Below are 11,681 nucleotides of genomic sequence, written 5' to 3'. Positions count from 1 at the left end.
ATTTGTTAATTTTTTATAATTATAATCGTAATAAACACAATCAATTAATACAGGTGATCCTAAAGTAATAAAATCAGACAAATCAGACTAAAAACAAAAATAAATAAATAAATAGTTATGTTTAAAATATGCAGATATGTTCCCAAAATCGGTTGCTGCAAGCCAATTCATAGTATATATTATTTTAGATAAGCCAAATTTTATAAATACAGCCTTTTCTTTATTTAGTATTCATTTTATTAATTTTCTTTTGTTGCAATTTACGTAAGAGTCTGATAATTTGGACGAGCTTGTATACAATAGTTTTAAAGATTAATTTAACACTCACATGTATTCATATTTAAATTATTTTTTATTAAATATCAAAATTACGTTCAACAACAAATACTTTTCAAACATAAAGCGAAAACGAATATACTAAATGTGTTAATGGCAAAGTTTATAATCGTCTAGTTAAAAACACAAAAAATAAAATTAAAATTCAATTAAGTCATAAAACGAAACATAAGCAAAGAAAAACAATTACATAAAATAAAACAAATTATTAAATGAAAAGTGATTTTGTTTTTTTTTTTGGTCTTAAAAAATCATTAAAAGCGTAAGTACAGTTGTCCTGATAAATTGTCATTCAACATTATTGACATTGTTATTGACTATTACACTTAATGAGGAAACAAAAAAAGAGATGAAAACACATAAACAATGCTCGTAATTAAATAAATTAAAGCAACATCAGCAATTTAATAACGTTATTGTTATTGAAACGGTTATAAATACTAAAGTCAATCGTATGTGTAACTTTCGAAATGTCTCCATTGACACATTATAGCGATAGACGAGACCCGCTAACAGCTAATAAAGATTGTAAAAGTCTTAAGGCCATAAATCCCAGTTTGTTGGCCGCTTTCAAAGGGCTCAGACATGTTTTTATTTTAAATGCTTTCGTTTATATGCCTTTCCAAATATTTTTACTTTTCTTTCGGTTTTTGCAGTTTTAATGGATGCTTTTTATGGTCGCGACACAGCAGCCCAAGTTCCCAGCATGTACAGCGGTTATTAAATAAAGTTTTATGTGCACAATAAAATGCTTTGGACTCCTGGCTTACTCGCATGTGGCTCAAAGGGGGGGCATGCCACATTTCAAAGTTGTGAAGAGCATTCACATTATTATCGACTTTAAGCTGGGAACACATCCTCCCATCACTTGCAGTGTAATTTCCAGCTGTGCACTGAATATGCATTAAGTACACTGATAAAAACAAATGTTCTAAAATCAAGATTTTGTTCTTAGAGCTAAAAGTTTTGGTCTAAAAAATGCGTCGAGAACATAAAATTCTTAAATTAAGAGATCACATCTTGATTTTAAGAGCATCTTAAATAAGACCAAATTCTTATTTAAAGAATATATGTTCTTTAAATTAAAATCAAAAAATTAAATAAAAAAAATATTTCTTATATTTATAATTATTTATATTTTTATTTTTCAATTTTGATTTATTTGAAATTTGTTCTGTTTTAGTAATTTAATAAATGTTATTTTAATTTGTTACGAGTGGGATTCCGAGCCGAAAAAAGAAAAAGTTCCTATTTATACTTTCCTAACAATTTTAAATTTTTATTCTTATATTAAGAGTTTAAAATTTTTAAGTTTACTAATCTTAGTTTCAGTAATTTGGTCTTCAAATTATATAATTTTAAGACCAAAACATTTAAGATGAATGTTCTTGATTTCAGAAGTTGCTCTTTTTTTCAGTGTATCTGCTCCCATCGCTTTGCCGATCTCTGCCACATTTTGTGGCACACTCGAACTTCGCTGTCTGCGCTTGTTGTTGCTGTTGCTCAGCTTGTTGATCTTTGGCGAAAACTATTCCAATTAACTTGCCAACAAATAATACAAAACAAAATATACACTGCCCATTTTGTTGTGTTGTCCTGTGATGTCCTGTGATGTCCTGTGTTGTTGTCCCTTTGCCAATGTTGAATGCAACACAACCGAGGAGACGGCGAACAATTTGTTGTAACTTGTTTTCTTTTTTACTGCATTAACTTTTCCAAAGCGAAAGTTTTGTTCAAAAATTTCATTATACATATATAAAAAGTTTAATAGTGTGTAGCATAATTAATTTAAATTAAACTCACTTCAAATATGTTAAGCTATGTTAATGTGCATGAGTATGTGTAGGTAGTTTATATGTGTGTATGTAATATGTATGTAATATATATGTACATTCTACAAGTATGCACAGTGAATTTCTAAAGTATTCTCATAAACATTGTTTATTATTATATTTTTCACGTTTAATGTTGCTCTAATTTAAATGTAATATTCATTTAATTATTGGATTGTTTAGTAACATAAATTTGATTATTCAAATACGATTATTTATTTTTGGCAAAGCAGAAAAGTTTCAACTCATTTTCATTTTGACATTTTTTTTACAAATCAGCTCATTTTAATTTTTTAACTATAAGAAAGATAAAAGCAATTGAAAGAAGCAGAAAGACGAACAGATCTAAATATATTGTTAATACAGTTCATTATTTAAATTCTTAACTTAATTTTTATACTTAGTAATTTCTTCTTTTAGTCGTGCATAAATAAATAAAAGCAAAAATATAAAATTAGCAAATAATACTAAAGTAAAAATATTGTTGAATACGAAGACCTTGCACCAAACTAATTAACCTTTGCTTTTTTGCTACCATCATCAGATTTCAGGTAAAAGAAAGGAAAAGGAGAATTATCAAAGTTGCTAATGCTCATGTGGCATCTATTAAATTAGCACATTCAACTAATAAGCCCCTGATACCCGAGTCCAAACAATCCCATTAGCAGTGCAATAAAGCTCGTCAGGTTGTTGGATGTTTGCCTTAAATGCATATTAGTTTTTTAATGTTGGGTTTTTATGGTAAACTAAATGCGAAAAAAATGTGTGGGTTGAAGACTTTATTTTTGAGGGGAGAAGTTGTAAGTTAAATGACACTTGCTACCTTTTTATTCTAAATGTTTTATTGTTGAATATTTTACAAATTACTTTTTATGAGAAATTTGCAAAAATATGGTCATTGACGCTGTAAAAGAGACACATAAAAAGTTGATGACAGGTGTTGCAAATTATGATTATTATTTTAAATACCACGCCCCCATACACACCGCCCACCCAGACACACGTACAACACAATTAATTCACATTGGCTATGTTTTTTATGTTTTTGTATCCCATTTTGAATATTTATCAACTTTTATAACAGCGCATAAATTTTTTATATTTATATAATAGATCATGCAAATTCCTTAATATTTATGAGCTGTCCAATGCATAGAAATATATTCGAATTAAGTAAAAAGAAAAGTCGGGAGAAAATTTACCTTTATAATGGACAGAAAAGTCTTTGTATTTTCTTCATTTCAAATTTCTTAATTTTCCAGACCAACCTAATTTAGCATTAATAATTATACCTTACATATTTCACAACTTCTTACGTTCAATTTACTCTTTGCGACTCATTAAATTCAGGAACCTAAAACCTAATAGCATCTTTTTAAATAGACCAGAATTGGTCATAAAAGTCAAAAGTTGGAGCAAATAGCAAAAACAACAACAGTATCAAAAACTTCTAAAACAGCAACAACAGAAGGTGTAAAATTGTTTACTACATCACGGCTTACATGACGTATGCGTAATTTATGTCATGGGTGTTTATCCTGCGCAAAAAAGGAAAATTGACTTGGCAGCAGGTGTGTGGGTCACATAAGCTCTTTTATGTTTCTAAACTTTTGCACAAATTTGATGAATGCCTCTATATATATTTTTTATGATTATGGGACTTTGTGTTACTATTCGGGAGCCATGTGTAAGAATAAATGTTAATTGAATTGAATTCTTGATGTAAGAAGATTAAAACGATTTAAATGTAAGCGTGGGTATGTGCTCAAAATTATCGATTCTCTGTAGCCTGGCCTGTTCCGCTTACTCTTCTTATTTTATGTCATTTTATAATATATATATTTTTTACGTTGCATTTAGCCTAAGTATTTCAGAATGATCCCTATTTATTTCATCGGGCACTCGAATTTTTATGATTATTTATAGACCATTAAAATTTTAAAAAGCAACAAGGGAAACTGGGTACATGTTTTTATTTGTGTAATTATTCCTTATTTTGAATATCAAACGGAAAATATTCAAATATTCGATAAAAGCTTTATAAAAGTGAGCTTTTACAAAACGGGCACACTTAGCCAATCTTGGCAAGTTGGGGTGACCAGATCTCTTGCAGGTTAGTTGATATACAAAACAGACAAATGTGCAACAATATATTATAAAAAATAAAAAACTATTATCAGGAAATGAAAGTGAACAGAAAGCCAACAGTGCAGTAAGTAATTTTATTTTATTATAAATAAGTGTCAAGTCAAGTGTCATTTTTAAGATATTTATTGTATAATTCAAAGGACCCGCCAAAGTACTTTGTATTGACAGCGTTGCCACATGCGGCAATTTAAAGCATTCTTTCTTTTAAATTATTTTCGATTTAAATTATTGTTAAAAGTGGCTCAGATTAGTATTTATTAAATGACTTTAATATTTTTAGATTTGATATACATTTTGTTGTAAATAATTAAGATAATCGATGTACGAAAACAACTCAGGGCTTCGGCATAAAACAACACTAGTATTTTTTTACGCGTTTTTGGTATTTTCAATCTAGCTGGTGTTTTTAACGTGACGGTGTCTTAGAGTTGCCACTGCGGTTCAGTTTGCTAGAGACATTCGTGGTGTGAACATACGTTTGTATGTTGAAATTAGCAACAATTTAATTTTGTGCTAAACACTTGGCAACTCAAAATACATATGTATATAATACATACATAGAAACATATGCAGATGCAGTGTAAATAAGCAACAAAATTAGCGGTCGAGTCGCTAGAGTAAAACGACAAAACCAATCATGAAAAACAAGTGAAAAATGTAGCAACAAAAAAATGTAATTTACGGTTGTGCATGTATTTATATTTATTTGTGTGTGAGAACGCTCTAAGCGGGCAAAAACAACAAACCACGAGATTTTAAGTGCAGTGGGTAATTTCTAAATTTTGAATTAATAAGTAATTATAATAATAATAACAACAACAATAAGAAAATCGAATCGAGCCAGCAAAAAAAAAACGAAATGCGCGTGTGAGAGAGCGAGAGAGCTAAGAAATTCATGCAAACGACAAACACACACAGTAACACATACACATGCATACATACATACACAGCACACACACGTGCCGCTGCCAACGTCGACGCGCCGCGCCGCGCCGTCTGTTTGTGAGAGAGACTCTCAATTCATGTGTATGCAAGTGTGTGTGTGCAGGCAGAGGACCTGTTCAATAATCAAATGAAGATAATAAAATGGTGTGCAGGCGAAAATAACATTTAAATTTGAAACGAATTGCATATTTAATGCTTTTCTCATTTTGGGAGCATTCTGTAACCGCTGCTGAGTTGGCAACACTGTGAAAGAGCGCTAACACACTCATACACATGCACCCACACGCACACATACAAACACAGTCACATGCACTCAAGCTGCGTTCCGTAGTCGTCATCGGCGCTCGGTCGGTCGGTCGCTCTCTCTCGCTCTCTCTCTGTCGCTTGTTTGGCCGCTCGCTCATTTCAATTTTCCTCAATGAATGAAAATTTTTCACGATAAAGTGTTCGCTGCGTCAGTCGCAGTCGCAGTCGCAGTCGTGTTGTTTTGCCGTTTACGCGAGCAGCAGCAGCGCAGTCGAACAAATAAAAAGTTATTGCTAGTATAGTAGCTGTTACTAATTGTTAAATATTATAAGCACACAGACACATGCACACTTACTTATTTATGAATATGTATATGTATATTACACTCACAGCAGTGCGTTCGTGTGTTAAATCATTTTTTGTGTATTTGTGTGGCGTGTGTGAAAAGAAATAATTCTTTGGCATTTTGCATAACAAAACCCACAACGCAAGCAGCCCCTGGGCAAATATAATAACACGAGTGACAAAACAAAAAAAAATAAAATAAAAAGCACACACACACACTCAGACAGACTTACAAATCGTATACGCAGCCAGCAGCTGAAGCAGCAGCAGACGGACGCCTACGTCAATAAGCAAAACGGTAAGCACTCTCTCTCTATTCCACTTGCTCTCTCGCTCTCTGTGTCCGCCGCCCCTGTGGCATGTTCTTGTTGTGTGTTTGCCAATTGGAAAATTTCTTGATTCTTTGTTTTTCAACATGCGAATATATTCTTACTTACACATACATACGAACTTACACTTGCTCTTACGTCGACAGCGACAGCGGCGTTCGCTCGCTTCATTCATCTCTACATTGTGACACACACACACACGCACACATCATTCTCTCGCGTATATAGGCACGCGTAAATAGTGGTACTCTCTGGCTCTCTCGCGCTCGCCTGTTTACTCATGCTGGCTAAAATAGAGTGACCATAGTGCATCTGCTTTGTGTTGAAGCTGGTCAGGCCAAAAGGAACTTAACTGAGCTCTGTTGCTATTCAAACTTTGCTATTGTTGTTGTTGTTGTTGTAGTTGTTGCTGTTGCTGGGTTGCTGCTCACAACAATATTACCATACAAATTATACCGACATTACTAATTTTTGTTCCTTTGTTGTTGTCTCCTATTATTATATTTTCTTTTTACAATTTTCACATAATATTGTTCATAAAACAAAAGCCACAGAAGCTTGACAACTTGACATCAAAAACAACAACAACAGAAATACATAAAACATCTAAACAGTATACAGATTATCTACATTCAAATCAACACAGATTCAGTCATATGCTAAATGTAAAAGGTTAAATTTTAAATTTGCATTTTGGCAACAGCTACCGAAATTATTCATAATAATCATACGATTATATTTAAAATATTTGCTAAAAATATGTTTCAATTAAAATTGATTATGTTTTGAAGCATACAGAGACAAATTGTATTATTTTTGAAATTTTCATAAGATTTCTAACAATTTTATTAATAATTTAATGTCATTGAGCTCACAATTAGTTGCGATAAACATCAGAATCAAGTGCCACTATTCAACGCAATTAAAAGTCATAGCAATTGCATTTCCTGTCAGTGTGTAATTCTCCTTTGTACACATAAACCCACGCACCACTGTGCAGTGCATTCAATTGCGACTTGCTCACTTTTTAGTAGTGTTGAAGTGCGTTTAGTTCGTGACACGAGCAAACGATGTCAAAATATAAGTTGTCGTGCGTTACAATATAAAAAAAAAATTTACAAAAAAATATGTATCTTTTAGTTGTATAGTCTTGTATTTTAAGTAATTTGGCAAATCCAAGCTCTGAAGCGAGTTTTAGATATATCAAAAAATAATACTACGAGCTATACATTACGAGCTTTCTCTAAAAAGAATTAATTTTAATTTGAAAAGTTAGTTCGCTTACATGACAATGGACAAACAGGATTGATTTTTCGATTTATTGTGAAAATTTATTTAATGAATTCGATAGATATTAAAAAAAAAAATTAAAGTTAAAAATAGAATTTTAGATATTTCGATGTATTTTGACATCACTAACTTTAAGTATCTTGTTGTATAATAAAATAGTGTAATTTAATTTTTAGTTTTTTGACCTGTTTCTGATTCGTGTTAGCGACGTGTTACACGCACTCATCTCTACTCTTTTCTACATTTATGTGTGTGTGTGTGTGTCCGAGTGTGAGTGCAAGTGCTTGTATAATTAGCACTCACTCTGTAAGCTGCAAGTTGCAGCAACTTTGCCTTTGTCTCGCTCACTCTCTTTCTATATCAGTCTGTCTGTATCTGTGAGCTTCCCAATTTGCATTCGATTGTGCGTGAGTGATAATTACCAGCAAATTACTAAACGCACTTAGCAACAACAACACAGGCACTGACAGTGACTGTCGAAAGTGCTTTGATATACTTATATATACGTATGTATATTTACTATATGAATAAATGAACAAACATATGTAGAACTGAGCGCGTGCTCAATTGACATTTATTATTATTTGAGTTTTTGGTCTCACTCGCTTGCTATGCAATTATTTGTTGTTGCTGTAATTATTCTGATTGACTCTCTTTTATTATTTACGCTGCCTTGTGACAATTGTTTGTATGTGTGTGTTTGGGTGCAGCTTTTGTTTGACAATGCAAAAATTCCAAAAAAAAAAAAAACAATAAAAAGCGAAATACATGAAAATCAAATAAACAAAAATGAAAACAAAAACAATAGCAACAATTTGCCAGTTGCGAACGCTGCTGCATTGAAATTGTTTGTAATTAGAGAACATTCTCAGTGGTCGAGTTTCTAGGAATTTTAATGAAGCCCGCAAAAAAAAAGTTTGTTTCACATAAACACAATTGGCACACACTCACACACACACACACACAGATAACACATGAAACAATTGTCAGACACGACAGCGACACTCAGCGCAATCGCCGATATCGTCGTTACAAAACAAAAACAAAAACAAAATCAAATGAAATAAAAACTAGAATGAATAAATAAAAAAAAAAAACCATAAATATCTATAAAACACATTCACAATATTTACTTACATTTATTTACACTTGTGGTGAGAGGAGGGGGTGAACTACAGAAGAAAAAAGTCCACATTGAAACTACGTTGATGGTTTATAAGTGTATTTTATTTATACTCTTTTCTCCCTCTCTCTCTCTCTCTCCCTCAGTTTTTGTTGTTTTATATTATAGTTAGTGGCAAAATGTTTTGATTAGCTTTATTATGCTGCTCACGTTTTTCTAGTTTTTCTCTTTTTATTCTTTTTCTGGTATTGGGACCTTTTATGGTAGGACAAGTGCGTTTCTTATGGCCTGCTGCAAGTTTCTCAACTACACTGAAATAAAGCAAATCAATGATTTGAAATCAAATAGATAGAAATCTTCGATTAATGTCAATTGTATTTGAAACTTTCCAACGTAGAATACAAATAGACTAAGCGTAATTGTGGATAAATAATTGTATGCCTATTTAAAAACAAATTATTAAAGATACTTTATGATTATTTCCGTATTTCTTGACAGTTGAAGCTCAAGATTGTGATTCTACAAAGCCGAAGATTATTGTCCAAATGCTTTAATAGCCTTGAAGCTGTCTTCTTAGGCTTACATACTCGTATACATCTAGTTCATAATGTCTCGTATAATCTGCTGCATCAGTTCATTGTTTACATTGCCAACATGAGATCATTAAAGTGTAAAAGCTACAGTGACTACAAAAAAAAACAAACACACACCTAACTCCAATATCAATCCATCAAAAAACAAAATAGGAAAAAAAAACTCGAAATTGCCTAAATCCGAGGTAAAACAAGATCATGTGGAGCATTAAATGCTCAAACAAAACTTGCCAGCCCAGACAGATGAACAGAAGAAGACAAAAAAAAAGAAGAAGTAGAGGAAGGAGGAAAAAATGCGATGCCAAGATCTGAAATATAAACACAAAATGAAAAGAAAAGCATTTGTAATGGTCTTATGTGTATATGGGCTTTGTAGTGGCTACGAAAACTCCATGCTCGTGTCCAAATGCCCATGGCATCATATGGCCAACAGGCAACAACAACAACAGCAACAACAACAACAACAACAACAAAAGCAACAACTACAGCGGAGATTGATGCGAAGAAGACGCAAGAGAACAGACGGCAACAACAGACAGTAAATCAACTAAATGATGCATTCTTAGGCAACCAAAAGAAAAGGGGTATAATATACTATATATAGCATTAAGTTGGCAACTTTACTTAGTGCAGAGTTGCCTGTGTAAAAAAACTATCGATATTCTCAACTATCGCTAGTTTTTACAGTAGTTGCTTTAATGTTTAAATGCAATTATTTTGTGCTGATTTTAAAAATTAAATTCATAAAATGTTTATTTTGCAATAATTATTGTACTAATTAAATATTATTGCTATATTTTAATTTATGTATAAATGCATTTATTTATTTATTTCAGGACTTGAATTTTAATTTAACTTGAAAAATTTTGTAATACATTTTTCAAAAAGAATTTATTATTAGTATACTTTAAAAAAAATGTATCTAAGACTTTGAAATTTTTATTAAATTTAAAAAATTAAATTTATAATATTATCATATCTCACAATTATATAGAAATTGATTTTTATATTTTATTTTAAATAATAATGTTTTAAAAAAATAGGGCATTAAAAGCTGCGATGTTTATGTGTTTGCCAACACTAGGCATGAATATCATTTGTAATGTCTGTGCTAAAACGAAATGAAGAAGATCTTTTGGCATCGTTGCCACTGGCAGCACTTTGGGGGCCGAAAGGCTGCAGTCTGCAGAGATCTCATGAGCAATCATCACAAGATCGGAGCACTCTTGAGCATTAGCTGCATTATGCGGATGGCAACAACAGCAACAGCAATAAAACACACCGACAGCAACAAAAGCAGCAACAGCAAAAAAATTAAAAGAGTCGATAAGCAACGTCGCGTCGCGTATACGCAGCGTACACACACACACACACACACAAGCACACACAGACTCATAGAAGCATGTGTGTTGTGTTTTGTGTGTTGTGTCTGTGAGTATGTGCCATTGTAGTTGTTGTTGTTTCACTACATACTATAGTACGTACTACGTTTAACACCAGTAGCTGTCTGACAGCTTGGCTGCCGACAACGTCTCGTCGTTGTTGTTGTTGCTGCTGCTGCTGTTGTTGATTTTTTTTCGTTTTTTATTTATTTTATGGTGGCTTTTTGTTCGATCGTTTTTTTTTTTTTTTGAAGTTCAAGAATATGAAAAGCAAAACGCGTAAAATGAACTAAACGAAAGAAAAAAAAAAGGAAGCCGATTATATGTATGATGTTGCCAACGCATGCTCTCTGTGTACTTGTATGTTTATATATACACACATGCATGCGTGTGTGAGTGTGTGTATATTTGTGACGCTGGCAGTGATTACATACATATATATATACTTATATATGTATGTATGTACTTTGTATAGGCCGCCGCTGTCTCTCGCACTTCTTTTTCTTGGTGCTTTTTCTTCCTCGTGCTGTTGTTGTTGCTGTCTCGTCTTCTTGTTGGCTTTTGGTCATTTTGTTTGGATTTGTGTGTGCAGCACACACACACACACACACACACGCTGACTGTGACTGAATATGCTTGTGTGTAAATTTGAACCGGTTCCAAGTTGCGTTAGTTGTTCGTTTCTGTCGCTCCTGGCGTTCTTCTTCTTGTTGTTGTTATTGTTTTTGTAGTACGTGTAACTTGTCGATACGTTTGCTTGTTGTTGCCTCGTTCGTTCAGACTTGCCACAGCATTCTACAAATACTACAGCAACCAGTTGTAATACAACTTCGTTTACCATCTCAGCCAAAGAATCTGTTAAATATATATGCATGTATGTATGTATGTATGCATGCTTGCACGTGTGTGCGTGTGTGTATGAGTGTGTGTTAGAAGTTGGCTTTTTACAATTTTTCGGGGCTAAGCGAAATGCTGGAATATCCCATTTGTGCCTTTTGCAGATACAATAACGTCCAATCACATTCAATATAAATATGTATTCAGATACCTTTGTATCTTCAGCTATTTGAGATACATTGAATTTTTTCACATGCGTCAGGATGATGTATAGA

At 32.5% G+C, this 11,681-nt stretch overlaps 1 protein-coding gene across 5 annotated transcripts in view; it reads left to right on the top strand.

Annotated features, from left to right (window-relative positions):
* Positions 1 to 4,760: 4,760 nt before the first annotated feature.
* LOC117792686 (putative transcription factor capicua) overlaps positions 4,761 to 11,681 on the top strand; it is a 53,252-nt gene continuing 46,331 nt past the window's right edge. For 3 of the 5 annotated variants that reach the window (XM_034632915.1, XM_034632914.1, XM_034632911.1), the window contains exons 1-2: positions 4,761 to 5,084; positions 5,903 to 6,150. The gene's annotated coding sequence lies outside the window, so the exon portion shown is untranslated. Of the gene's footprint in view, positions 5,111 to 5,902; positions 6,151 to 11,681 lie in introns of all 5 variants that reach the window. The other 2 variants (XM_034632912.1, XM_034632913.1) reach the window with 2 other exon arrangements.

Source organism: Drosophila innubila (genome assembly GCF_004354385.1).
Source record: "Drosophila innubila isolate TH190305 chromosome 3R unlocalized genomic scaffold, UK_Dinn_1.0 2_E_3R, whole genome shotgun sequence".
Lineage (NCBI taxonomy): Eukaryota > Metazoa > Arthropoda > Insecta > Diptera > Drosophilidae > Drosophila > Drosophila innubila.
This window is presented reverse-complemented; position numbering and strand designations above follow the sequence as displayed.